The sequence below is a fragment of the Mustela erminea genome, chromosome 3 (assembly GCF_009829155.1).
Source record: "Mustela erminea isolate mMusErm1 chromosome 3, mMusErm1.Pri, whole genome shotgun sequence".
Lineage (NCBI taxonomy): Eukaryota > Metazoa > Chordata > Mammalia > Carnivora > Mustelidae > Mustela > Mustela erminea.
In genome coordinates this window covers 100,626,182-100,650,828 of record NC_045616.1, presented here as the reverse complement: position 1 = coordinate 100,650,828, position 24,647 = coordinate 100,626,182, and the positions used below count along the sequence as shown (strand labels likewise).

The following is a 24,647-nucleotide window of genomic DNA, read 5'->3' as shown; positions in this document are numbered from 1 at the left end:
AATCTCGACTTCCCATAACTCTACCCCACAGGTAGGTTCATCCCTCCCTCATGTCCTTTTGAAGCATTCTCTATATGGTTGTTTCTCAGTAGGCCTTAAGATGTAACTGAATAGCCTAAGAATCATCTTTGAATCTTGGGCCAACGCTGTTCACCAGTCATGGCGATTCAGTATGTCTGGGGTGCATAATTGCTAAGAACTCAGGGCTCAAGTCAAGCAAACTCAGGTTAAGTCCAAGCTTCACTCTTTACCCACCTCATGACCTTGGCCATGTTACTTAAGCTTCTTAAGGTTTTGTTAACTGCATAAAGCTAGATAGAAATAGGCAGGAATGGTCCATTGTGACAAAGTACATAAAATAGTACAGTACCTGGCACCTAGGCAGTGTTGAACAAATTGTAATGGTCATTGAAAGAATTTTGGTTTATTCTGCCCCAGGAAACAAACCCATTTCTTCCCCACCCCCACCCCCATCTCTGAGTTGGAGAATCAAATTGTATTATGAAGCATTGTTTATGGGCCTGTGTCTCTCACTAATGTGAAACCCTGGAATGCAGGAGGCATGTCTTAGTTTAGATGCTCTGCACATTGCACAGTTCTGGGAAAAGCATCATCATTTGCAATCTGTGCAGTCTTGGTCAAGTCTGTCTGCCTCATGTGGCCTCAGATTTTCAGTGTTGGGGAGAATAGTTCTTACCAGACAAGGCTGTTATGAATACCAAATGAGATTATGGATGTGAAAGTGTTCTGTGTGCTGTGAGCTGATTGTCATTATAGTTATGTCATCCAGGACAAGAAGGGGCTGTCATCTCACAGTAAAAGTGTCTGTGACCCTCCATTTCCTCTTCTTTCTCATCCCATGGAGTATCAGTGTGATCCTTTATCCTGAAACATTCTTACTCAATTTATACTGAACAGAAGATCCCACAAAGACCTGCACAGTAGCTCCAGTCTTTCCAAGGAGAGAGGGACTATGGATCCCCTGGTGGGAGGTGAGTTCCTCCCAGAGTGCCAGCCACTGAGAACACTGCAGCAAGCCAGACGGATGTGATCCTTGCCCCAGTAGAGTTCTAATGCTAGTTGAGGGAAAGCTGATGATAAACAAGTAAATCTATAAATAAAAATCATTTCAGAGAATAATAATTACTAAGAAAAATGAAATAGAAAATGTTATAGAGCATTTGGGGGAGTGAACACTGTATAAAGTGGCCGAAGGTCTTTTGCAGAGGTGATATTTGAGCCCAAATCCCAAAGACAAGAAGGATTTAACCATGTGAAGATCAAGATTAAAAGAGTTCCAAGCAGAGAAACAGGAAAAAAAAATGTTTAAAGCAACTTGGTACGAAATGGAGGTTACTGAAGGTGGAATTATTGAGTTAGGAGAGAGTTGGTGGTGTGAGGCAGGAGGGGTAGAAAGGGAGGCCACCATGTGAGCCTTTACAGGCTGTGATTAAAGGAGAGAGAGAATGACAGAAATGATCAAGGGAAAGGAAGTTACTTTGAATTGTACTTCTCATATGTGCATACATTCAGCAGACACAATTCAACAGTTCTTGTGAGGAGATACCTGGGTAGCTCAGTAGGTCAAATGCCTACCTTCAGCTCTGGTCATGATCCCAGGATCCCAGAGTCCGGCATCAGGCTCTTTGCTCAGTAGGGAAACATGCTTCTCCCTCTGCCTGCTGCTTTCCCTGCTTGTGCACTCTCTCTTGCTCTCTCTAGCTTTCTCTGCAAATAAATAAATAAAAGCTTTTTTAAAAAAACAAACAAACAAACAAACCTCTTGTGTGTCAGTCAATGTGCTAGGAGATGGAGATACAAAGAAAAATAAAATATGGAACCAGTTTTTATGAGCCTGGTAACTGAGAATATAGATGCATAAGTAATTATAATACAATATGAGAAAAAGTCTAGAGGGATGTAAAGGCTGAGGGAGCTTAAGGAGGGAGTGATTGACTGTGCCTTAGGGATCAGGAAGTTCTCACTGAGAATGAGGACACTTTAACTTGCAAATAAAGTGTAAATAGTAAAGGGAAAGAATGTTCCAGCCAAAGGGAGCAGCAGATGCTAAGGCACTGGGGTGAACCTGTTCAGAATGAGTGGTTATCTATTCCCGTGGGAACACACCCAGAAAGGAGACCCTGAGTCTTGCTGGTGAAGGACCTTCAGTGCCACACACAAGAGTTTGCATTTTATTATGGATACACTGTATATATGGACGGGTTTGAAAGCTCTCTTTAGGGCATAGTAGATAATAGACTTGAATGAGATTTAAGAGGCACTCAACAGTGCAAGTCAAAGACCTGCATGTGGTTGTTGGTCATGGAATTGAGGGTTGGGGTGAGAGAGTAGACTTCCAAGGCAGGCTGCCCTTTGTCCTCTAAGCAACAGGACACTGTGTTCCCAAACTTCAGGGCAGAACTGACTCTACGGGGAGCTCCCCCCCTGTCTCCTCTTGGTTTCACTGCTGGCGCCCTCTCCCGTCCCCGTCGCCAGCCCCCGCCTCCTATCTCAGGAAGCTTGGGTCTCCCTGGGAGCGGGTCTGCCCTTGGGGGAGGCCTCTCAGCTTTGTGCCCTGCAGCTTGGCTGACACTCGGGGCGGACCAAAGAGGGGCTGGGCGCCCCCTGCGCGCACGTGTGCTAGCCCAGGCAGGAGGGAGCGCCTCCGCGGAGGAGTGCAGAAAAGGGGAAGGAGACGCGCGCCAGAATCTCGGTCCCGGGCGCCCTGGTCGGCCGCGGAGGAGCTGCAGCCTCCAACAGGTTCGTAGAACGCACGCTCGCTCGCTGTTGCTGAGCCGCCACCTCCTCCGCTGGAGCAGGTTCGCCGGAGAGACCCTAGCCATAGGCCCCGCGCCGCCGAGCTCCCCGAGGGTGGCTTCCTCCGGCCCTCCTTCCTTCTCCCGGTAGCTCTCATCCGCCACCGGCTCTTCCGGGGAGAGGCGGAGGGCGCCACGGGCTCCTTCTCGCTTCAGCACCACCTCGGGGACAGCTCCCGCGCCCGGGAGGCTCCTCTCTCCGGGTCAGAACTGCACTGGCAGACAGCGGCCGTCCGCCGGCTCCTCTCCTCGTTGGGTCCGGGTTCAGTGCCACGGCCTCCGAGGACAGTCCCTCGTCCCCGCGGACTCCGCTCCCGGCGTCAACACCGCGGCGGCAGGCAGCTGTTGCCTGCCGCCTGCTTTCTGGCGAGCCGCGAACAAAGCCGAGGGGCTGGGGCCTCCCGCGTTCTTCGGGGGTGGGTGGTTGCATCGATCGGGGATGTCGGCTTCCCCAGAGCAGTGTCTGGGGCGAGCTGGGGAGGGGAGCCCAGTCACAATCGTGCGTCTCTGGCTTGGGTCTGCAGTTTACCAAGGCCTGGCCATGCAATGGCGGGTCCCAGCTGGAAGTCAGAAAGAGAAAGGAAGGGGAGACAGGCACAGAAGGGTCTTGGAGTCCAGTGGGGCGGGCTGGGCCTAGGCTAGAAGGGAGGAGTGCTCTGCCCCCTCTTCCCTCCAGGCCCCCACTTCCACCCCAGCTCAGGACCACGGACTTCCTTCGGAGAGCCTAACACAGATGCCCGAGGCTGACAGCTGCAATCACTGACTCAGGCTGTCCCTGGAACATCCCTAGAAAGTGTGAGGCTGAGTTTCCGTGGGGGGAGGGGGCCGAGAAACCGCCGGGAAGCCTCAGGAACCGGGCAGCTACTTGCTTTCCCCTCCCTCCCGCCCAGGGTTCCGCCCCCACCTCCGGAACGTTGCCGAAGAGGAAGGAAGGGGGAAGGGAGGAACCCCGGCAGCAGGTTGTGAACGGCGACTTGGCTGGGGAGGCTGCAATTAGTAAGAAAAGAGGTTGAGGGAGCATGAGAAGCTGGGAGGTTCCCAAATTGGGAAGCCAGCTCCGCGGCAGAAAACCAAATGTGTAAGAGGAAACCTTTTCTCTTCGAGCGAAGCTGGGAGGGCCCTTGCCTCACGTGACCCTCTCAATCACTGGTAGTCTACCGGGGAGTTGGCATAGGGGGCAGAGATGATTTGCCCAAGGTCACTCAGCAGAAACGGGTCTGAAGCTCAGGCACCCCAAAGCCTGGGCCTGTTATGGTATTCACAGAGAAGTGTTTTAAAACCCCAGATGCAGGGAGAAGAGCAGAGTTGTTTCCACTCTGAGGCCAAATCTCAGCTCTGTCACTTACTAGCATGTAACCTTGGGAGAGTGATGAGAAGACAGGTTAATAGTACCCACTTGTGGTGAGGATTTAATGAAATGCCTATATAATGAGCTTAGGGCAGGGTCTGGCACACAATAAGTGCTCAAAACAACGAGCTATCATTTCTGCTATTATTCCCTCTGTAAACATGCACTGAAGATCTCTTATGTGCACTGGCTGTGCACTGGGGAGACAGAGAAGTGTCCTGGGGAGGGCACAGTCCAGCAGAGGAAGCAGAAAAGAGATCGTTGTGATACGATGTGATAAGTGCTATAATCAAGGTGAGTATACAAGGTGATGGGATCGCAGAGGCAGGAGTGGTGAGCCGTGGGGGGAGAAGGGGAAAGGTACCTCAAACAGATGGAACTGTGTGAAAAGGCCAAAAAGTGTGAGATCAGAGCCACCAGGGTGATGTCACTATGCTGGAGAGTCCACAAGATGCGGGCTGTGAAATGAGAGTAGAGGGAAAAGCTGGAGCCAGTCTCCAAAGGGCCTTCTATGATGAAATATTTCAACCCTATTTAAAAAAAAAAAATAGAAAGAATAGTATAATAAACCCCCCACATACCCATCATCAAGCTTCAACAGTTGGCCAATTTTGTTTCATCTATACCCACACCCACTCTCATCACACTCACACACACACACACACACACAGACTTATTTTGAAGCAAACCCAAGACATCATATCATTTAGTGCAGAAAGATTTTATCATCAACAACAACACCCTGCCATTCAAATGCTGTTCTACCTTAGAAGCCTTTAACTCAAACTATGACTTTCCTTCCACAATCTGTTCTGAACATTCCTGTCCTTAGCGGAAAGTTTTGAGAGAGTTTGACCCTATGGTAATGAGCCATGTGCATTATTAGAGAATCGGAAAAAATGGAGGATACATCAGCCTCAACAGATTTTATCAAGCCAGAATTGTTTATCTCCACAACCTACACTGTGACCAGAGGACAGTAACTATTTGCAAGGCTGACCAAAACACAAATAAGCCCTCATCAAGAAAAAGACAAAAGTAAGAGCTTCCCTTTCAAACTAATCTGAACCATTAGCTTATACAGTCAGAAGGCTTGAAGTCATGGAAATCCTTGAACTGGAAATCGCCAAACCCAACAGCCACATTTTACAGATGAGGAAGAAAAAGGTCAGAACAGAGGAATTTACATAGAGTGCCACAGTGCTGAGACCAGAGCCATGACCTTTGAACTCATAATCAAGAGTTCTTGTCAGTTCACCATTCTGCCTGATAGATCAGGTCTCAGAGTTTCTCAGCCCGTAAACTTGGGATGTCATTTCCTTCCCAAACTCAAAGAGCTAGAAGGAGAGGGGGGAAAGTAGGGCAAGAAATGTCCTTTCTGGTTCTCAAGAGGATGACAATGTATGGTCTTTGAGACACCTTGACACATTTCCCTTCCATTTCATTCTGAAGAAAGTCTATGGTGGGGGGTACCTATATTCTGACCACTGTGTGTATCTCCTGCCTTGTCCCTTGGTTCTCATTAGAGAATATCTGTGATCAAACACCCAGACCTCATTTCGGCCACTTTTGCCCTCTCTGTTCATCTTAACCAGATGCATGTGAAGCTTCGCTTTTTCCATTTGTTCCAAATTGGACTGCACATCCCTCTCGGCTACGGACTGCCATTCCTCAGAGGTACGAGATGTGTCTGGCCCAGGTCCTGGAAGGACTCAGAGCTCTTGTCCCTTTCTGAAGCATGAAGTCTCTCCCATTAACTGATGAAATGTGATGTATGTAATGGGTATGTGTGCTCCCATTAGGTTCTAGGCACTTCACAAGTCAGCATTTTGCTTTTTCAAGAACATCCCTGCTGCAACATAGGGAAGGCAGAATCTCACAAGTCTCCCTGAGTCTTGGGTGGACAAATTAAAGCATGTCTCAGGGTTTCTAGGCATCCCTGGCGAAGAGAAGTCAGCAGAGAATGGTTAATAAAATTGCCTCACTTCTGGGAGTATGACTGCAGGCGAGACATAGAAGGATGATAAAGATGGTGAATTCCAGCTTTCATTCCAGTGAAATTATCCCAGCTTTTAGCCTGAGATGAGACCAATTCAGATATATTATAATACATATATTACATTATTATATTATATTTTATTATGATGATACAGGTTTTCCCCACTATACAAAAGTTTGCTTTTTATCACATCACTTTTATAGAAGACCTACATAAGTAGGTCCTTTCACTAACCAAAAGAAATTTTAAGAGGATTTCACTTTTACCAAATGGTAATTGCTTCTTTGCTTTGCACCATCTTGATTTACAAAAGGTTTCATAAGAACACTCTACTTTCAGAGATAAGGGGCAAGCTGTATTATGTTATACTACCCAGGCCTTAGTTGAATTGCAGTAGGTAGGACTGAATCTGAAGGGACCTTGGTGAGCTTTTATTCTTCCTCCAACATTTACTCACTGAGTGGCCATTCTGTGTCAGGTATGTTCCCAGCTACAGAATAAGAAATCTCAGATCCCTGCTCCCTGCTCCCTGCTTACAAACTTGCAGGAGACACAGTCATTAATAACAACTAAAAAGTAAATATGAAAACATGTAGGCAGACAGACAGACAGACAGACAAATAAGGGGAGTCTGTCTGAAATGGCAACGTGACACTCAGACCCCAATAACAAGAAGTCAGTCATGGGAAGATGTGGGGTCACACGTTCCAGACAAAGGAAAGAGCTCGGGAGAAGGCCCTAAATGTGAGCCTGGTCTCTTTGGGGATAGACAGGAGGCCAGTGTGGCTGGAGCAGGGATCAAAGGGCAAAGTAGCAGCAGAGGAGGGTGGAGAGGGTGCAGGGACCAGTCCCTCACGCAGAGCCTTCTAAGCCACAGTCAAGATTTGGGATTTTATTCTAAATGCAATAGATTGTCACTGGATGATTTTAAGCAGGAGAGTGATACAAACGGATTTTGCTTTAAAAACATGCCTCTGGTCGTTGCATGGAGAATGGATTCTAGGAACACACTGGACCGGGTACAGAGCAGAAAGAGAAGGCCCCTGCATCCAGTAGAGGTGACAGGACACGAAACTGTGGGAAGAGCTGCCATGGTGAGGGATGTGCAAGGCATTGTAGGGACACAGAGCTAAGAAGAACCCATTCAGCCTGGGAGGCATCAGGGAGGGCTTTGTGAAAGTGGGCAATGGCTGTTGGAGTGCACCTAGGGAAGGAGAGAGTAGGACTGGTGCTGAGGACAGAGGAAGGTCACCTAGCAGCAGTGGAGTGCACGAGCTGGGAGCCAGGCTGCCGGGGTTCCAATCCCAGCCACACCATTTAGTAGCTCTGTGGACACACTCAACTTAACTACTCTGTGTCCCGGGGTCCTCATCTTGAAAATGGTGATGGCAAGAATCACAAAGGAGTTCTGTGAGGATAGAGCAAGTTGAATGCTGTGAAGCATTTAGACAGTGCCTGCAAAGCACCTAGAAAGTGAAATATCAGTGTTGGTTAAATAAAAACAGAGCAAATGGAAGCTGGCGAGCAGGAGCCTGTGCTGGAAAAGGTCAAATAGAGCCCAGCTCTCAGGGACCTTGAAGGCTGGGCCAGAGATGCCCACCTTCTCTGTAAGCAACAGGGGACCATCAGAAGCCTTTAAGCAGGGGTCTGGGGGGGGAAGAAAGCTAAACCCAATGGTCTTGAGAGGGAGAGAGACCTATCCACAGTCACACAGCCAGTTACGGGCCAGACACTGTCTTCGGTCTCCCCTGCTGGTTCAGTACCATAGAAGGGTAAGGGCAGTATATATTTTGTCCCCCTGTTGCACACTCAGGGTGAGAAGGATACCTAGGAAACTCAGTAAGGATTTGTGGAAAATGCTTTTAAATCAACAGCCAAATCACGCAGAGAAAGTCAGAATCCTTGAATCCTCAAGAAGGTCAGTGCATTTCCGACAGTGGAGAAACTGCTCTCGGGAAAATCAACCAAACTCCTAGAGATGTTGACTCGGGGGCCTTGAGCCCTCTAAACCCCAGCTCCTCCTATGACAGAAGACACTGCCGCCCACACTGCCCCAGACACCCACTCAAGTTGCAACAAGCATTGCTGCATAGGTTCAGAAGTTAATCTTGGTGAAGTGCCTGGAAGATGAAAAACGTTCCCCAGACGTCCAGCGTCGTAATTGCCAACGCGGAGAAAATGTATCTCCACATTTGCAAGAGGCAGGCCTTTGTGTTCCGCAAGAAAACTGCCCTTAGAATTCCCGTCTCTGACTCGTCCGGAAGCTGTGACAGCCTGGCCGGCAAGGCGGGTCTTGCAGTTCAAGCAGCAGATGGCAAGAGACTCTGAGGAACTCAGATCCAGCCATCCCGTTTCTGAATGCCTGCTCCAGGCGGGGCTTGCGGCCAGGCGCTTCTCCAAACTGGAGAGAGCCCCAGCCCACGCATTTCCTGGCCAGTGACTTGGGACAAGTCCCATCTTTCTCTGAGCTTCAAGTTCATCAGCTAAACTCAGGGATAGTATCACTGGCCCCAAACTGGGTCATTTTGCTTTTGATCCTGACCAGGGGGGTTCGGGTTAGCATCCCATTTCTCAAGTGTGGAAACTCCAGCCCAGGGTATGGCTCACTGATGCCTCAATGCTCACTGAACACCTACAACAAGCCAATAACTGTTTGAGATCTGGAAAGACAATGAAGAAGAAGACAGACAAGACAAGGTCCATGCTCTCCCGGAGCTCACGTTCTAGTGGGGAAAAAGCAAGTAAACACTAAAATAATTTCACCAAGTTACGTAAGTGCTAGCAAAGAAATAAAAGAAGGGTGTGCCAAGGAGGTTGGGGCTGTTTGTGTAAGACAGGTAGGACTTAAAGGAACAGGCATTGAAGCTGACATCTGGACTGGGAGAAGCAGCTGGCCATGGGACAAGTATGCAGGTAGAAAGTGCAAAGGTCCTGAGGAAGAAACCTGACAAAGTTGCATGACAAGAGCTGCAGTGAAGGAAGGAGGGAAGGAGGGAGGGGATGGCAGAGATAAGGACAGACTGGTTAACAGGAGCCAGAGCAGGCAAGGCCTTGAATACCGGGTGAAACAGACAGATGGCATAATTTAAACTGCAGTAAAGTCCCTTCTCTCCCTCTCCTCACTGGTAAGGGCAAAGCCCCCATAAGAGTGATCACCCAGGCCCACAGTTCCTGCTGCCATCGCTAGATCAGGTCAGCCAAAAGGCAAGCCAAGTGATGGATTCCCCTGCTGGGAAATAAATGCATTGGCTGGCTGGCTGCTGGGTGGGCACTGCAGGGCCTTGCAGGCACCATCCTAATGCCATGAAGCAGGAGGGGCAGGAGAAGACATAGGGCTGGGCCAAGACTGGGGCAAGGTGAGGGTAAGAAGCACCCTTCTCAGGTGCAAAATGTAAAGGGAGGCTAAAAATCTCAGGCATCAAAGTCAATAACATGTTGTGCAATATTTTAAAAAAACAAAATTAGTGTCCCCAAGATCCATGATGAATAAGGACAGGATTCCAAAAGAGCCAGGCCAAGGGTAGGACCAATAGGTGAGTCACACATATGTAGGATCTCATCCTGATCCTGAGATGTCCACTCAATGGCAAAGACACACCCTGGGCCAGGGCCCTGTTCCCGCTGGAAGGCAGCACCCAAAACTGGTCTACTTGTGACAAACTGAAAATACGAAACGGGTCCTAATAGGCACCTCAGGGACTCTCTGCCTTGGCTGTGGAGACAGAAGCCCAAGCAGGGACCACACAACCAGGAAGTAGGGCTTGGCACATAACCCCTGGCACTGCATACTCCCAGGCAGACCGAAGTTCAAAGTCACCCCTTATATGCGCTGGGAACCTGAGTTAGGTACATTGCATCCTGAGCCTCAGTTGCCCCATCTGTGACTCTGGGCTAAAAAGACTTAGTCCCCAGGATTCAAGAAGATAATATTTGAAATCCTCTAGCACCTGGCTACTCAAAGTGTGGTCTCTGGACCAGCAACATCAGCATCTCCTAGGAATGCATTAGAAATGTCCAGTCTCAAATGCATCTCAGACCCACAGAATCAGAATCTGCATTTTAATGAGACACGTCCCATTCCCCCACAACACTCCCGCACCATCCCCCTGCAAGGGACTGACATGCAGGGAAAAGCCTGAGAAGCTGGTCAATTCTTGGCACTTTGAAGAGATGCTCAATAAATGAGAGAGCTGCCCCTTTGCCCACCAAACCCTGAGTGAGAGCCTGACTTTGGGCAAGAGGAAAAACCTGAGACACAGAGAGGAGATCTGAGGAGGCTACCTCATTAAATTTTAAACGGTCAAGTTTTAAAGCCAGGGAATCTGGCTGAGCTCCTTCTATACAAAAGCATATCGGCCCTTCTTTGTTCATCTGGAAAATGGGAATAAAAGTAGCAAATACCTTACATGGTTGCGGTGAAAATAAAATAACGTGAGTAAAACCTCAGTACAATGCTTGGCACATAGTAAGTGTTCAGTAAAGGCTTGCTGCTGCTGTTTCTGGTGAGAGGGGAAGAGCGCATTCAGTAAATGGTTACTGAGCACAGCCCCTGTGATGAAATAGGTTACGCTCGCATAGCTCTTTGCCACTTATAAAGCACTTTCATGTATACCATTTCAACTGACTGTTCTCGTACCCCCTGGGTGAGATGGCATGAAATACATTCATTTTACAAAGAGGAAAAAAAAAAAACCTAGGCTCTGAGAGGTAGAGTGATTTGGCCAAGCAAAGCAGGACTTTTTAAAATTAATTTGAGAGAGAGAGAAAGAAAACATGAGTGGGGGTAGGGAGGAGCAGAAGGAGAGGGAGAGAGGGGGAGTGAAGCAGACTTCCCATTGAGCACAGAGCCCCATGCAAAGCTCGATCTCATGACCCTGAGATCATGACCTGAGCAGAAACCAAGAGTTTCTTGGATGCTTACCTGACTTACCCAGGTGCCCTGCAAACTAGGATTTAAATTCCTAGAGTCTGACACTAAAATCCATACCAGCAACAGAGCATCCAACCAATAACCATGGGAAAAGGTCAAAAATGGAATAAGGTAATATTAGACTCCAGAGATGGTGTTATTCAACCTCCCTATTTTACAAAAGGGAAGACCTGAGGCCCAGGGAGGGGAAGAGACTTGTCCAAGGTCACTCAGACGAAGCCTCAGCCCTGGGTCAGAACCCAGCTCACAAGGCTGCGAGTCCAGACTCCTGTCCTGCATCCAGACCCATGTTCTGCATCTGATTGGCCAGACTCCACCTGATGAACCCAGGGCTGCAGGCTGTAGGTGGCCCAGGCTGGTTCTCTGAGCAGGTCTAGTAGACAGGAGGCATTCTAGCTCCACCTTCCTTTCCAGCCCAATCAGGAAGAGAGTGCAGAAGCTGGCGTTGCCAAGGTGAGGGCTGTGAGGTTGCTAGGACACAGTTTGGGAGCAGCCAGGTGGCAGAGGAGGGCTTTGCTGGGGCTGGAGCTGGGGCAGAGACTAGGACCTGCCACAGTGATCTTCTTGGCTGGGGGAGAACTCCAGCTCCACAGGGTGGCTCAGCCAATGGCTGAGCTGACCCTCAGGGACTCTCCATCGCCACGCATCACCCCCAGGTCAGGAGGCAGAGTCCGAATATCCCTCTACCCCCTACCTCATCAAGCACAGGTCCTGCTACCTAGCCTCCCATTTCCCCCAGTCTTGCGCCTGCCCCTGGAAGGAGCTCGAAGCCAAGCTCCGTCATCCTCCAGCCTCAATGAAGCTCCTTATAACTGGCCCCAACAACCTCCCAGCTTCATCTTTCTGGTCAAGGGTCTGGCCCAACCACATTCTTCCAAGGGGGACCACGCTCCATCCACAGCTTTGCAGATGCTGCTCCCTCTGCCTGCATAGCCCTTCCTTCTCCTCTGTCCTCTAAGCCTCAGCTCTTAGGCTCATCTTCTCAGGGAAGCCCTCCCTGATGCCTCCTGGCAGAGAGGCATCTCTGACAAAGATGCATTTCTGGGGGTGTCACACTGGATTTTAATGATCCTCATTACTGTTGGGGTCCCCATTCGACTATGAGCTTTGTACATCTCACTCCTAGAGAGAGACCTAGTTTCCAACTGTGCAAAATCAAGCCTCCTCTGAGCATCCGTGCTGTCCTGTGTGTGATGGGGATGGTGACGCTGGCCTTGCCAGGCAGTGTGGACATGAGGGGCCCAGCACATCACAGATACCCCGGAAGTGCTGCTGTTGCCCCATAGCTTATATGAATGCCGCTGGTGCCCAGCCTAGCATGCTCACTAACACGTGTGTGTGCGGTGTCCTCACGGCATGGGGGGAAGAGTAACAGCCATGTAAGTGGGCTCCGAGTACAGTGGAGCCACATTCAAGTGGATGTCATAATAATTCTGAGAGTTAGCATTCTGGAGTCCCGCCAGCCCCTAGACCTGAGTCATCCCAACACACTTGGCCCACCCATTGAACAAATGGCTTCCTTCACAGAACAAAAGTTAAAGTATCCGCTCCGTGCCGGGCAGAGTGCTAGCTGTGGACCCAGCAGTAGGTAGGCGTTAAATACATAATTGCACCGGCGTTCTTCCCTGCCCTTCTTAAAGGTCAGCTTCCCCACTCGGGGCACAGATGGCCCTGCCTGAGGCCAGGGAGGCCACCTTCGGCTCCAAGGTACTCCCCGGGCAGTCAGTGGGCTTGCCAACTCTCCATCCCCACTTCCCCACGTAGCCTGTCAGGGAACGGTAACATCTGCCCTCTTTCCAATCCAGTTGTTGGTTTTAAATTCAAATACTGTCAGCTCCCTGAGAGCTGGAGCAGGCTTGCCCTCTTCCCTGCGGCGTCCCCAGCATTTAGAACACGGCCGACACAGTCATTCAGCCACTGTTTACTTGTTCATTCACTCACCCAACAGATACTTATCAAGTCTTGCTAAGTGCCGGGCTCTGGGGAATTGGCCTGTGCCTCGCTCAGCTCCGAGTCCAGTGGCAGGCCTGGGGCGGGAGGAGGTTGCAGGAGGAGGTAAGAGTGCCTTGGAGGCGCAGAGGCCGTGGGGTGAGGTGCCGTGATCCCAGGATGGTCCCAGAAGACTGCCAGTCCCAGAAAGGCGCTTAAGTCAGCAGATCGATTGGAAACGGTGTCTATCATCCAGGGCACTTCCTCCGTTCTCATCTCTGGAAAGGGGACACCAGAATGTCCCCTTTCTTGAGTGGCAGCAGGACGGTGGTTACAGGAGGAAGGAAAACATGGAGGAGGTGGCACCAGCTTGGACGCGGGCGTGTGAGGTTGTGGGGCTTTGGTGTCCAGCCAGGAGAGGCCCTGACTACAGGGCTGGGGTGGGGGGAGGAGGCAGAGTGGGGACTGTGGGTTTTCATCTGGTTCACACTTGCCCCTGTGGGAAGCAGAGCAGGTGAGCTGCCCTGTCTGCACCTGTGCTCTCCTCTGTTAAATGGGAGAAAATCAACCTCACTAACCCTAACTTTGTGAAGGCAAACCCAACAAACTTGTGGAGCATTGTTTAGTCAATAGAGGTTTACTGGGTGGCCACTTTCTGTCAGGACTTGTGCACGGCTCCAGAGACAAAGTCATAGAATGAGCCCTTGCCTTTTCAGGAATGCCTTGCACTTGCTAGGAGAAAGCCGGAGAAGGTAACTAAAATTTGAGGGGCCACAAGATAATAGACATCATCATAGATAGTCAACACGAACAACAACGGTTATAACAAGGCTTGTTGTCATCATTAATCAGGGCTGAGATCGGGGCTGTTAGTAGCCTCATTTTACACATAAGGAAACTGAGGCTTGGGGAGACGACATGGATTTTCCCAAAGTCAGAATTCAAATCCAGGTATGAGTGACAGTAAACCATGCCCATTGATATGGGTCAGAAATCACATTTAAGCCAGAAAGCAGTATGGTCAGTGGCTTTGCCCACGCCAGTGGCCAAGAAGGTAGCTGGTATCAGGGGAGTGGGTGAGGTGGGGCTAGGGGTTGGGTCTGATGCCAGGTAGGGTCCCTTGCTGCCCAGTCCCTTGCTGGAACCCCGAGGATCTGTGGTGGCCTCAGGAGAAGCAAGGGCATGTCCTCAGGTCCAGTGCCCTTTCAGGCCACTCCACTGAACTACCCCAGAAGTTGTCTCTCCTCACCCCTGAACACCCTGTCTCCTCCTCCAGGAAGCTGTACATCCCTGGCGTACCTGCTCTGCTCATTGACTGAAGTTCCCTACATCTCAGCTCAGCCAAGAAGCAAAGGTAAGGGTACTGCCCAGGGTCATTCCCATGGGTGATGTTCTAGGCCCCCTCTGTTGGGGCCCCGGTGAAGGGGGTCATGAGGACAATCCCCCTCCGTGAGTCCCCAGAACACTCCTAAGTGGAAAGGAGGTGGATCAACTGGGCAATGTGGTGGGGTGAGTCCAGCTTGCATTGTCGGAGCCATTTACAACAGAGAAGCACTTTCTTGTGCATTAAACCTTAGGGGATATTATGCCCAGTTTACAGACAAGGAAGCTGAAGCACAGAGTTGGGGAAGCACTTATAGCTGGCAGGTGGCTACGCCTGAATTCCAACCTACATTTTCTTGTCTGTATCCCCATGTGGCTTGTGCATATTGTTTGTGCTTGGTACATACTTGATGAATGAATGTGTGAATTAATGAACTGTTCAAGATCAATGGCAGGGCAGAGCAGGGCTGGAACCCGGCTCTCCTGTCACCCCAGTTCCTATGTTCTTTCTGCTAACTGTGGTTTCCTGCACCGATGAGCTCAAGAGTACCCCCTCCCTGTAGCCCAACCCCAGGATCTCAAACATCTCATGTGTGGTGTCCATTACCCCTCCTGCTGCAGACAGAAGGCTGAAGGTGGAGTGGTCGGCCTCAGTGGCCCCCAAGCTCGGATCACACCCAGCGTCCCTTCATCCACATCGCCTTTTCCCCACCACCCACTACCAGTAATCCAATGTGCATAGTTGTAAACTTGTTTCTTTAAATAAACAGTCTCGAGTTTCATACCAAATAGTCTTTTAAGAGGAGGAACGTCTCCAGGCCACCTCGTATTTAGCATACAGTGAGCCACATATTTGCACAGAGAGAGTGTGTGTGGATATAGAGATCGCTCGATCGCTATAGATATCGTTGCTCATCCAGATGGGAGCTATTTATGACGCTGAGTCACTCGCAATGAATGCCACTGAGGGATTCCAGGCTGGGCTCTGCGCCCCGGCATCACAGACCTCATGGCTCTCTGCCTCATCCTCACTGTTCACAAATAAGAGAGACAGAAGGAGAGTGGTCCCCCATCTCAGTGCAGGCACAGAAGGAGACATTTTGGCCACAGGAAATAGAGACTTTCTCATAATCAGGTTCTATTTGAAATCCTTGTCCACCATCCAGAACACCACACCCTTACAAGACATCTAGTCCAATGCTTTCCTTGTACAGGAGGGAAAACTGGGACCCAGAGAGGGAAGGACCTTGCCCAGTGTCACACAGCAAATGAGTAACAGATGGGTCCTAGAGCTCAGATCTTTTGCTTGCTGCTTGGGGCTCTTTCCCCTTTCCTGGCCACTCTCTTCTGGTTTATCTCCAATGTCTTTGCATTTCGGCCCCTCCAGAGCTGCCTGTCCTCTGAGAACTTGGAGGTGTCGCTGAGCACTTCTTTCTCTGGGCTTCTCCAGGAGGGGAGCTGAGTCTGGTTTGGGTGTGTAATACCCCCTATACTTACTGCAGGAAATGCACACATTGGACACTCAATGCTGTGCCTTGGGTGTTACATAAGACCAAACTCAGCTCCAATTCCTGGGGAACCCTAGTTCTTCATTTGAAAAAGCACCCATTTATCCCTACCCTCTCTTTTTTGTCTCTAAGCCAGTTCTCTATCCATGCAAAAATAGACTCCCTCCCACTCACCACCCACCTCTGCCCAATTCTATAATGAATCAATTTTATTAATAGGCTTTGGGATGGAAATTTGACAAAGACTTTTTGTGAAAGTCACCCTTTATCTCCCTATATAGTTCGTTTCTCAAGAATTCTAATAAACTGGTCAGGTGAGATTTTGCTTTACATAAAATATTCATTAATCCACTCTTTCCCTCCATATGGAATGTATTTGTTTAAATATCCTTTATTATGGATTCTATCCAATTGTTCTAAGAGACAGTGGGATAAGATGGAAAGAACATGGGCTTTGGAATTAGGGTTGGGTTAAATTTTAACTGACCAGGTACTGGTTCTGTATCCCCACTGGTTGCTGGGGAAATTAGATGAGGTAATGTCTGTAAAGTGTCTAGCACATAGTAAGTGCTCAGTGCAAGTCTATGAATACATGAATGACTCAGGACCCATATGAATCATATCCTAAAGGGTAAGGGACCAACTGACTTTGCATTCTGGAGTCTTAAAGTCATACAATCCCAGGCAGGCAGTTTGAGAAGTCTAGGGGAGTGGACCCCAGGAATACACTGCTGGTTGGAATGTCTCCAGGCCAGAAAAGGGAGCTCTTTTCTCTAAGAGAAAGAGGTGGCTTTTTCTCCAAGAGAAAACTCCTTGAGAGTAAACATTATGTCTTATTAATTGTTGGATTCCCTCTCTCCTAAAACTAGAGCCTAGGTCAGGGTAAGCAAAAAGACACACAGGAAGTATGGATTGAGTTGAAATGAGTTGAGTTAAGCTGAGTAGAGTTCAGCTGAGTTGACTTGAGTTGACTCATTTTGAGTTTGCTAATAGACCCAGTTCTAGGACCTACCAAGGGAGAAGCTTCCAAGAACTCAAGGGGTTCTTGGGGAACCCCCAAGAGTGATGTTCTGGAGACACTCAGATCAGTGATGTTCTGGAGAACTCAGTGCCCTCCAAAGATGGGGGCATCTTGGAGAGAACCAGGGCTGTAGCCAGGGCTGAGGAAAAAGGGTAGAAATCTTGGCTTTTTTTGAGGGGGTGGGGGTGCATCACAAGGTTGAGTGTCTTTAAAAATCTTTAAAACTTATTGGAACTCTCACAGGATCTTCCCATAATTTCAGAGTGACATATTCTTCTCTTCATGGCAGAGAGTCTCCTTTTGGTGTACCCATTTCAGTGGGAGATCTCTAGGTTGGGGCAGGGGGCAGCCATAGGCAGCCTTGAGGGGGAGAAGGCAGGCTGAGGTCAGGAGCCAGTCAGAGGTCCAAATTGCTGGTGGCGGCACAACTGTAAATTGGTCTTCCCGTTGGAGTGAGGGTTGGGAGGTCTCAGTAAGGTATGATTCCAAGTCCAGACTTAAATCAGACATTGGTTTTTGAAGGGAACAGTGACCCAGGAACCACAGTGGGGAGTCAGAGAAGACCTCTGTCACCCCTGGGGTCCCTTCACTGGTTCCATCTCAGGAGTTGCTCCATACAGGATGCAACCAGCCACCTGAAAGAGGCAGGAACTGAGGCGACAATGAGACTCGGGTGAACAGGGGCTCCTCCAACACTTACTGTATTTGGCTGTGTCTATCTGTCTTCCACATGGGCTTGGGAGGCCATCAAAGATACTACATCTATTCCTCTTGTGTCATCAAAAAATCTGGGTACAGGTTAGACATCAGTGTTTGATGAATGAATAATTAGGTCAGAGGAAGGCTTACAATGCCAGTGGAAGATTTCAAGATAGTAAGATGGAAAATTTCAAGATTTCAAAATGGCGAAGGTCCAAGGTAGAGATGCCCAGCCAGGAAAGATAACATAGACCCAGATGTTGCCCCTCAGGAGTTTGGCTCATGGGGAAAATGGAACTAAATGAACTTGAGAGATAGGGTCGTTCAGATTAACATTCCTCAGAGTCCTGGGCTTCTGAGACAGGTTCTCAGGGGCCATCGTAGGATAGCTTGGGGCAAGAGAAGTTTCAAAAAAACTAAAAATAAAAGAACCTCTGCACCCAACAATCTCATTTAAATAATTTGTAAAAGCTCCAACTTTATCTGCTTTTTATATTGGATTTCCAAACACATATTCATTTTTAACAAATTCTTTGGATTTAAAAAAAAATCCATTTGGAAAGCACTAGCGTTGAAAGCCTTGGCATTTGGAGTTAGACTGTCTGGATTCAAATCTCGACCCCAAGCCTTTCTGCCTGTGGGACTTCAGGAACGGAATCCTTTGAGCCTCCATGTTCTTACCTATAAACCATCCTCCCAGAAACGTGTGAGAATTAACTAAGGAGTTACAGTATTTCCCAAGGGCTGGTACATGGGTGATTGATGGTGTGTGCAGGATGATTTTAGGTGGTAGATGGATGAACACGTATTACTTTAATACCTCACAATCGATGCATGATAGAAAAACGTAACTGGCACACCAAACTCTCTGATTTATGGGGAAAATATGGCATTTCCTTTTAAAATAAAATGCTGAGCCTTTTAAAAGACAAATCAATTTGAAGAAAACTGCAAGGTAAATGAATAGCACTGATATGGCAGAAATCATGAAGGTGGTGGATGACTGACTGAAATGTGGGGAAAACTCAGATAATCTGAGTAAAATACCTATCATGTCTGTCACTTAAGAAGGGCTCTAAGGACTTCATTCTTGTATTCTCTCAATTCCCTGAGATGGCTGGACCTAGAACCAAGCTCATCCACTGGGACAAGCTAGGCCCCCAGGCCTGGTCATCCTGGAATACGGTGAGGTCCGTACAAGTGGGGAGCCACGGTCAAGGGCAAGTGGGCAGCCAGGTCAAGTCAGGACAGGCAGCTAGCCACAGGATCTGGAAACAGGTCAAGGCTACGGAAGCAATGCTTTCCCCAGAGTGGGCACCAACCATCACTGGTCCATGAGGCCATGTTAAGAGTAATGCAGGCACAAAAAAAAAAAAAAAAAGAGTAATGCAGGCACAAGTTAAGTAGAACTGGGAGAGAGTTACCTCCTTTCCTGTTGATTATATTAAGGAGGAATTCTCAATTGGAAGTCAGCATCTTCTTAACGCCTCTGTAACACTTTCTGATCTTCCTTTTGGACAAGGAGCTTTCCAGCAAGAGTATCTAGTTGAAATTAAATAACAATGTTGTATTTTCCATGTCCTTATTTTTACCATTACTTTCCATTTATAGAATACGATGCAGGTTTCTTGCTTATGGGAATGATCTCATGTTCCCTTTAGAAATATACGTATTAAAGATTAAAAAGTGAGTGTGTTCTTTTTGTTTGGTGTAAAGTACTGAGGAATAGTACAGGAGGATATATGCATGGGAAAAGATAAAGGTGGTCTTTACCAAGAGAAAAGCCAGTCTGGCAGAAGTACTACAAGGACTGCCACGCCCCAAAGCCCGTGCTGGGCCCACAGGCAAGATGTCTCCAAACTCATCCACAGCTTAGGTCAAGTCTCGTCCTGGGGAGGCAAAGGAGTCCCCATCCTAAGGAGCCAGACTACTTGGACAGGTGACCCAAAGCCTCCAGGCTAAGCGAGGAGTCCAGGGATCACGACTGGCCCAGCAGCAGTCAGGATGGTCAAGGCTACCCCCAGAGAGTGTGTCTGGAAGAAATTCCAGTGCTCTGGTTTCTGGCGACGCTGGGACTGCAAAGGGTGACCCAGTGGCTCCAGAAGAGGGGAAGGAAGGAACTGAGGGTGAGGAAAAGGCAAAGCCTGCCTCTGCTGCCCGTGCAAGCTTGGCTCGGCATTCAGAGAAATCCAGTGTGAACCCAAACAGTTCACACCTCCCTTTGAGGAGGGCTGTGTGTGGGTGTAGGTAGCAAACAACAGAAACCAAATCTGCCCCAATCAAACAGAAACAGAGGTTACTGAGAGGTTACCAGCACCTAGAAGCTAAAGGAAGGCTGATGATCAAGCCCAGGAAAGGGCAAGAGCCACAACAGACCAGGGGACTGGTAGCAGAAACTGAGGCCAATTTTTCCAAGATCCCCCTGTGGGATGTATCAGCCACAATGTCTGTTCCTCCTTGTATCACTCTGCTTATGACCCACAGCCCCAGGAGGGGCACCAGCTGGCCTGGCTTGGGGCCTGTGTCCTCCTCTCAGCCAGCAGAGAGCATGAAGCTTCATCAGACTACCTCCAAGATTTGAATACTGAGGAAGGGGTGATTCTCAAAAAGAAAATCAAGGGACTGTTGCTAAAGCCAGGAGAAGTGGATTCTGGGCAACCAAAAGCAGCGAATGTCTACCACAAGGAGCCAAGGCAGGAGCAGGCAACATGGTCTACTGGGGGACCTGGGGACCATGTCATCCCTGGGGCTTCCTTTCTCCCATACTGGCTGGACCAGAGTCACTGTCCTGATGTAGGGATAGTAGTCAGCCATAGTCAAGACAGGAGGCCCTCAGACTTCCAGCAAGGGGCTCCCAGATCCTCTAATGAGCTGAGGGAGGGAGAAAGCTGGATAAGCCTGTTCCCTGGCCCCATATCTGAAAAGGATCTCTGGGTGGAGGAAGTCTACTAAGGATTACTCACTCAAGGGCTGCAAATCCCAACTGTCTGCAGGGCTGGCCAGAATCAAGCCCACAAAAGGGACTATGGTGATCTGTTGAAGGGGGCAGTCACTGCCAGCTCCAGACCATTGTTGCTACACAGACTCATGGTCTCAGTGTTTGTTGATCAATATCCTGATTTTTTTTTTAAGTAAATCCACACATCCAGATTTTTTGTGAGACTCCTCCATTTTAAGTATGGTTAACTACCAGAAAAACAGTTCAAATATTCTGTTGACCAAATAATACAAACCACCAGTTTGTGACCCCTGAACTAACTTCTCTTCATCCACCACAACCCAGCAAAGAAATCACCTCCTCTGAGAAGCCTTCTGTGACTTGTCCCTCCTTCTGCCTTGCCACCCTTTCTTTGGATTCCCACAGACCCTCTCTTTCCTCCCATCATAGCACTGACACTCTGCATTATAAAAACTCAGCTGTTTCCATCTGCTCTTTAACTGTGCTTCCTAGAGGGTAAGGGTGCCTACCACGCCTTCCACCAATGCCCCGCCTAGAGCCTGACACATTCAATGCACCCTGGCATCGATGGAAGGGGAGCTGAGGGGCTGCTGTTGTCAAGATGGCCAGGAATTAATCCAGAAACCTCTGACTTAATACAACAAAGGGGTGTGTCGCCCTCCCATGACATCTGCTGTGAAGCCAAGCAGTTCTTCTGGTAGCTTCCTTCCAAGTGGTGACTCAGAGACCCAGGTTGGCTGCACCATTAGGTGGCCAGGGAGGAGAGCGAGCAGAGACCCCAACCACTCCAACACTTCAGCCTACACATGGCATTTGTCAGGTCCCTTCATGGTGCCTTGGTCAGACCTGGTCCCGCGAGCTGTCTTCCTACAAGAGGCTAGAAACCTGGCTGGAGCCCATGGGAATCCCTGAGTCCATGTCTCCGCAGCACAGACCCTGGGCTGCAGCTGGTCGTACAGAGGAGCCCCGGGGTCCAACAGATAGATAGACTCCAGCTGCTGGAGGAAGAAGCAGACAGGGCCCATCATTCATGGGAAGCCATGGGACTCTCCATGGTCAGCACATGGAAGCACCTCTTAATTTGTATGTTTAACTCAAGACATCTGGAAAAATGGGAAGGGAGTGAGGAGAGATTTCCATTCACTTGAGCTTTCCACCTCTCCTTATTTTTCCAATCAGTAAACATTAGGAAATGAAAATCAAGTTGATGGAAAATAGAGGTCAAATGCCAATGAGCAAACCATTTAGAGTGAAATCGCCACCTGGCCTTTTAGCATCTCATCTGAGGTCCGTGATGACCTGGGAGGGACTGCAGCTGTTCACAGGGCCTGTCTCTTCTGTGATCAAATGCCAGTGCACTCAGAGATCCTGACCCTTGCTGTCAGCCTGGCCCAGAGCCTCAGCCAATGGCACATCCACAGTCCCCCACCCAAACCCTAATGCCTGGGGTCCATGTTGCATGTTGCCATGCAACAGCAGATGTTCCCTCGGAATGGAATCACAGAATCTTAGAGATGCTCTAGAAAGAGCGCCATCTTGGAAGCCAGAAAGACCTGGGTTCAATTTTCTGTTCTTTCCTACTAACTCAAATTCCTAGCCAGACCCTTCACTCCTCTGGGCCTCAGTTTCCTCATCTCTAAAATAGGCACAATGATAACACCTTCCTCCCAGACTGTGCAAAGTCTAGGAGATTACATATGTAAAGGGCCTGGTACACAGAACCTCAGCTGATGTCCTTTTCCTTCTTTTTCCCCATTGGGCTGGAAGGACTAAGTCTAAACTCCCACCAGCAGCACCTCCAACTGCAGTCAGCCAGTTTCCACTTGCATGCTTCTCGTGACAAGAAACTCACCACTGCACGCTCACCCTCCCAGCCCCAAGCATCCCACTCCACTTTCAGACCACTCCCACGGTGTTTGTGGTGAGAGGATCTGACGTCCCCAGGGTCTAAGGTTTGAGGGAAAGCTGCCTGGCCCACTTCTTCCCTCTGGCTGAGCAGTCACCGCCTTGGCCCCCAGGAGTTGTCTGGGGAACTGTGTGCAGTAAGAATGAAGAAATGAGGCATTCAGGGTAAGAGAATATGTGTCCAATTCTGGTTCTCAGAGAGAAGACAGAGAAACCCATCCCAGGGGAGATAGGATCACAACTGGAGACATTTATCCTGGAGAAGAGAAATCTCTGAGAGACTGTCACAAAACAGTGATGGAGGTCCAGCCTGATTAAATGAGGGGAGCACCAGAGAGGCACATAAGACCCCCAAGTGAGAATGTCTGTCCCTTCATTCATTCCGCAAACATTCAGTTTGTCTCCATGCCAGGCCCCAGGCTGAGCACTGGGCACAGAGGGATTAATGAGCCACAGGCCCTCATCTTGCAGGAGTGGGGATGTAGGTCCATCTTTAGGGGATACTGTCAAATTTTTTTCCCCAAAATGGGAGTCCTGATTCACACTCTCTCTGGTACTGTATGAAAGTTCTAGTACTTCCTTGGCCTCACCAATATTTGGCATTTTCTGTCCTTTCCACATTAGCCATTCTGGTGAGTACATAGTGGTAAGAGTTATAATCTGCATTTCCCTGATGCCTAGTGAGGTTGCCCACGTTTTCATACGTTTACTGGAAATTTGGGCATCCTCTTTCCTAAAGTGCTTGTTCGTGTCCCTGGAATTTGAGGAACAAGGTCTACGCTTCATTTTAGAAAGTCATCTTAGGCAGCCACATAAGGTGCTGGGGAGTATAGAAGCAGATTTTCTGGAACCCCTGGCTAACACCGATGGCAGCTCACTTAGGCACTGAGCTTTAGCTACTTTCTCTTTAAATTCTTATAGCCTCCTTGAGAGGTCACAATTGTTATCAACATCTCAAAGATGAGGTGATCGGGCTGAGAGGGGGAAATGACTTGTCCAAGGTCTCATAGTTGGACCGAAGTGTAGAGCCCTAGCATGGAGCTATGTTCATTTCCTCAACAATCTTGGGCAGGAGCAGGAAGCCTAGTCCTGGGAAGGAAGAAAAGAGAGAGGAACAGATAGAAAGGTAGAGGGGTGCCTGGGTGGCTCAGTTGGTTAAGTGTCCGACTCTTGACTTGGGCTCAGGTCATGATCTCAGGGATTGAACCCCATGTCAGTCTCCACACTCAGTGCAGAATCTGCTCGAGATTCTCTCTCCTTCCCCTCCCTCTCCCTCTGCCCTGCCCATACTCTCTCTTTCTCTCTCAAGTAAAATAAATCTTTAGAAAGAAAGAAAGGGAGGGAGGGAGGAAGAAATAGGGCGCCTGGGAGGCTCAGTTGGTTAAGCAACTGCCTTCAGCTCAGGTCATGATCCCAGAGTCCCTGGATCAAGTCCCACATGGGGTTCCCAGCTCTGCAGGGAGTCTGCTTCTCCCTCTGACGTTCTTTTTTTTTTTTTTTTTTTTTTTCTAGATTTTATTTATTTATTTATTTGTCAGAGAGAGAGAGAGTGAGAGCGAGCACAGGCAGACAGAGTGGAAGGCAGAGGCAGAGGGAGAAGCAGGCTCCCTGCGGAGCAAGGAGCCCGATGTGGGACTCGATCCCAGGACGCTGGGATCATGACCTGAGCCGAAGGCAGCTGCTTAACCAACTGAGCCACCCAGGCGTCCCTCCCTCTGACGTTCTTACTCGAGCTCTCTCTCAAATAAATAAATAAAATCTTTAAAAAAAAAAAAAGAGGAATAGTTATAAGGACATCTATCTACTTTACACAAGAGGAAACTTCCCCTCCCTTTCCTCTCTTCCTCCCTCCTCTTTCCCCTTTCCCTGCATCTCACCAAAAGCCTCAGCGGAGGTGAGCAGCCATCAGAAGCCGAGTGACCCCCAATTCCATTACCGTGTTGGATGCCCAATGATGTGAAGGGAGGAATTGGGCCAACCTGAGTTGCCTGGCCTTGCCACCACTCACTCTGTGGCCCAGTAACAGTCACTTTACCTCTCTGGCCCTCGGCCTCTTCATCTGCCTCAACAGCCCCCTCCTCAGAGCCTTATGGAGAAAAACCCACGAGCCAGCCTGGTGCCTGGCCCAAAGCCGCCCCTGGTGCAGTGGGCACGTGCTCCTTCCTTCCCTGGCTGCTTCCAGGACGGCTGCAGCTCCACATCCTGCCCCG

General features: G+C 49.1%; 1 protein-coding gene and 1 long non-coding RNA gene across 3 annotated transcripts in view; one reads left to right on the top strand and one right to left on the bottom strand.

Annotated features, from left to right (window-relative positions):
* The first annotated feature begins 2,490 nt into the window (after nucleotides 1–2,490).
* CPLX2 (complexin 2) overlaps nucleotides 2,491–24,647 on the top strand; it is an 81,864-nt gene continuing 59,707 nt past the window's right edge. Inside the window, exons 1-2 of one of the 2 annotated variants that reach the window (XM_032336974.1) lie at nucleotides 2,491–2,760; nucleotides 14,299–14,376. The gene's annotated coding sequence lies outside the window, so the exon portion shown is untranslated. The remainder of the gene's footprint in view (nucleotides 2,761–14,298; nucleotides 14,377–24,647) is intronic. The other variant, XM_032336975.1, reaches the window with a different exon arrangement.
* On the bottom strand, nucleotides 13,253–21,974 carry LOC116586689. The gene is made up of 3 exons (XR_004284106.1): nucleotides 21,795–21,974; nucleotides 18,998–19,115; nucleotides 13,253–13,300 (listed from the first exon to the last, which is right to left on the bottom strand). It is a non-coding gene; the product is annotated as an uncharacterized LOC116586689 (long non-coding RNA).